The following is a 4084-nucleotide window of genomic DNA, read 5'->3' on the forward strand; positions in this document are numbered from 1 at the left end:
ATATTATCATTCACTTCTCAGATTTGGTTCATTCATAGTTTTGTGACCCATGATGCTAGATGCAGTCTTAGCAAATATCATCCACAGCAGAAATATATTAAAATTAATTGTCATAATAAATCAATGAAAGTATTAATTATTTTCAACTGACAAAAAATGAATGTCCAAGAGGTTTTGGAAAGAGTTGTCTTTTGGAAACTCAAATGTAGGTCAAGACAATTGCTGATCTTTTATGTGAGTAGGTGTTCCTTTTCTTTTCTTCCAATATGAATTATATATTAGAACCATCTATAAAGTTTTAAAATTAATGTTCAGGCTTTCTTAGGTTGAATCTCTAGAAATGATCATCTTTCTCCTCTCTGGATGCTTGATTATATTATACCAAACCAGAGTTAAAAAATAATGATGTAATCTTGAGCCTTAAACAAAAATTAGGCCTTTCAGTAATAGAAACTGTGCCTTTTTTTCCCCTGTCCTCTCTTCACACTAGCTTTGTGATCTCAGCCAGATTTCCTTACTGAAAACAGAAAACCATCCCTATAGTATTACTAACTGAATTAAATGAATTAACATTGTATTATTTCAGGAAATGGTAATGATGGCATAAATGTCTGGTAAGGAAATATACAAAAATAAATCAGGTTTTAGAGTAAAGGGGAAGAAATTTAGGAAGAGTAATGGAGTCTGTTATAGGAGTTTGAAATCTTGAGATCTCTCAGTGCAGCTGGAATATATTTTAAAGTTTAGCTTGGATTTGATAGAGAAATCCAATTAAATAGACATTGTTGGAATATTTTATAGTTTGTTTAGTTGTAAAAGATCCAACTAAACCTGACTAATACTTTTGGATGAACATAATTGAAAACATCAGTGTGGTTCAAATTAGATTTGGTGGTGTGGGAAAAATCTCTTTCTTTTGTAACTCTGCTTTTCTTCTTAAGTTATATTCTCAGGCCTTTCTCTTCCAGGAAGTGGACCATCTTGCCTGTATTCCCCTCAGGGGTTCAAGGAAGAACTTTCTGCTCCTCCAGTTCATGTGAAATCCCTAGGTTTTCATTGGCTCCTGCTTGTCCTGCCCACATGGTATTAATGTGTCTTTGTGTGTATGATACCATACTCTGATATCACTGAGTTCAGGAAAATTTTATATTAAAATTAATTAGATCAAATTCATATGCTCAAAGACTAGAGTTAACCCTATGTAGACCACACAGATCTAATTAGAAATAGGAGGTTGCTTGCCGTTAGGAGAGAGAAATGGATATGGGGTATGCTAACAGGAACAAATGACCCTACAGTCAAGAATAGTCATTTTATGCCTCTTCTAAATTATTATTATTATTTTTTTTTTTTGCTGCAAAAAGCTTTATTTTCATTTGGTCCAAGGCTTGGGAAGGGCTCCAGGATGGTTAGTTAGGAATTTTCCCAGTGGCTAGAGGCAGAAGCTCGGGCGGAAACCCTGATATCTGGTGAGGCAGAGATGGCCCCTCAAAGGCTGCTGGACTCTGGAATTTCCTAGTCGTGTTTGAGGATGAGGCGTTCGAAAAGATACTCGCCCAGCTGGGCCTGAGGGGCCGCCCCCAGCCTGCGAAGGTTGGTTAAGTGGTCGCCCATCTTCTTGATGAGCTTCACCTCTTCATCCAGGAAGTGGTTCTCTAGGAAGTCACAGAGATGGGGGTCTGTGCGAGCAGAACGCAAGGCATGAAGATCCAAAATGGCTTGGTTCAGGTTCTTCTCCAGGGCCAGTGCAGCTTCCATGGCTTCCACGGTTTTACCCCACTCATCCTGAGAAGGTTTCTGCACATCCTGGAACAGCGCGCGGCCGCCGCGCTGGTTCTGCATCTTCAGGAGGCGCTGGGTGCCCTCACGCTTCTCCTCCGCCAACTCGCGGAAGAAATGGCCCACGCCCTCCAGAGCCACATCGTCGCGATCGAAATAGTAGCCCAGAGAGAGGTAGGTGTAGGAGGCCCGCAGGTGCAAGTTGACCAGGCGGTTGACGGCAGCCTCCACCTCGGTGGAATAATTCTGACGAATCTGGGAGGTCATGGCTGGTCGTCGATACAGAGCTAACCACAGAAAAAAAAACCGGCGTTGGTTGGTCCTGGAAGCAGGCGACGGGCGAGAAGATAAGGGTCAGAGGTGGTGAGTGGAGAGGCAGTTGGTGGTGGAAAGGAGGAGTCCCCGGGTCTGTTCCGTCCAAACACTGTTGAAGCAAGACACAGATCCGCGGGACTGGCGCGCGCTTCTGCTCTCTAAATTTTTTTTTTTTTGGTCTGGTTGTGGGGCCTGAACTCTGGGCCTGAGCACTGTCCCTCAGCTCTTCAGCTCAAGGCTAGTGCTCTACCACTTGAATCACAGTGCCACTTCCGGCTTTTTTCTTTTTGCTTATGTGGTGCTGAGGAATCGAACCCAGGGCCTCAGGCATGCAAGACAAGCGCTCTACCACTGAGCCAACTTCCCAGCCCCCCTCTTCTAAATTTCTTTAGTGAACTCATGTTTAGCTAGATTTGGAATATAGAGCAAATTCTAAGGGTCTGCGAAGTATCTTCTCTCATTGTACAAACTTGTCCGAATTGCTACTTTTTAAAGAAAGGACACCACATTTATGTTAATAATTAATATATAAATAACTCTGGGCAAGAAAACACTTTTACCTAAACTCAAATTAAGAAATAATTGAGCCAGGTGCTGGTAGCTCACTCTTGTAATCCTAGCTACTCAGGAGGCTTAGATCTGAGGACTGCAGTTCAAAGCCAGCCTGGGCAGGAGAGTCCATGAGACTCTTACCTACAATTGAACACCAGAAAACCAGTAGTGGCACTGTGGCTCAAGTGGTAGAGAACTCGAGATGAAGAGCTTGAGATGAAGAGCTCAGGGACAGTGCTAAAGCCCAGAGTTCAAGCCCTACAACTGACAAAAAAAAAAAAGAAAAAGAAAAAGAAAAAAGAAAAAAAAAAGAAATAATTAAATGGCATGAAATTTTGACTCAAGAAATAACTGTTTTGATGAGAGGTAGAAAAGACAGAGCCAAAACACAAGCAATGAGCACAGAAAGGTACAGGTCACTCTGGGCAAATAGTCTGGCCCACACAGCTGCCAAGGACCTCATCAGAGCTCTGAAATACTGGCTTCCAGGCATATTTCATTCTGGCATAGGATAGCACTAAATGGAGCTCACAATTTCCCAATTTGCCAAAAGTACCTTTGAATCAAAATCAATTCTTTGGGTGGTTATGGATTGGATGGATGGTGGATGCCAAAACAATCCCTCACTTCAATGAAAGGCTTGATTGTTTGACATTATGTGGATTAAATATTGTGGTTATAGACTAATTTCTTTCACATTTAAAGATGCTGCTGAGGTATCATATAGACATGCCAGGTTTTGCTCAAGCTCTTGCCAAAAAAAAAAAAGGAAAGAAATATTTTATGCCCTGAAGACTTAGACACTTATATCTTGGAATTCTTCATCAATAGAAGACTGAAAGCTTTTGTCTTTCCAGGTAATATTTTCAGATATGTATCTGCTTCTCCTTTGGTTTGGCTTGCATCCCTTATCACATTAACTCCTAATGAACAAATGCTGACTGAATTATCTGTCTACCACAGGACTCCATCAGGTTGTTGTTGTTGTTGTGCCTGTCCAGGGGCTTGAACTCAGGGTCTGGACACTGTCCTTGAGCTTCTTTGGCTCAAGGCTATGAAGTAAGGATGTCAGGTCTGGCCAGCACCATATTGGCCACATGGTTGGATGGTAGAGTCTGGCATGTTCATGTTGGGAGAAGGAAAACCCCTGCCCAGCACCTGCCTCCCAAGTAGTTGGCAAGGCCATTAATGTGCAGAGAATTTGTTGTAGTGCAGTAGTTAGTTCTTTAATAACATATGATTGGATCATGTGATATGGAAATGGAGGTCTAAGGACCATTTTCACAGTGAAGAAGAGAGGCATAAGCCAGGCTCCAGTGGTTCACACCTGTAATCCTAGCTATTCAGGAGGCTGAGATCTGAAGATTGTGGTTCAAAGCCAGCCCTGGTAGGAAACTTCATGAGACTCTTATCTCCAACTAACTACCAGAAAACCGGA

At 42.1% G+C, this 4084-nt stretch overlaps 1 pseudogene across 1 annotated transcript; it reads right to left on the bottom strand.

Moving 5' to 3' along the window:
* Positions 1-1354: 1354 nt before the first annotated feature.
* Positions 1355-2234, bottom strand: LOC138809626 (ferritin light chain pseudogene; annotated as a pseudogene). Its single transcript, XR_011366907.1, has one exon. The product of XR_011366907.1 is annotated as a ferritin light chain pseudogene (transcript).
* Positions 2235-4084: the final 1850 nt, after the last annotated feature.

The sequence above is a fragment of the Dipodomys merriami genome, unplaced genomic scaffold, assembly GCF_024711535.1.
Source record: "Dipodomys merriami isolate MVZ:Mamm:240054 unplaced genomic scaffold, mDipMer1.0.p SCAF_5, whole genome shotgun sequence".
NCBI classification, from domain to species: domain Eukaryota; kingdom Metazoa; phylum Chordata; class Mammalia; order Rodentia; family Heteromyidae; genus Dipodomys; species Dipodomys merriami.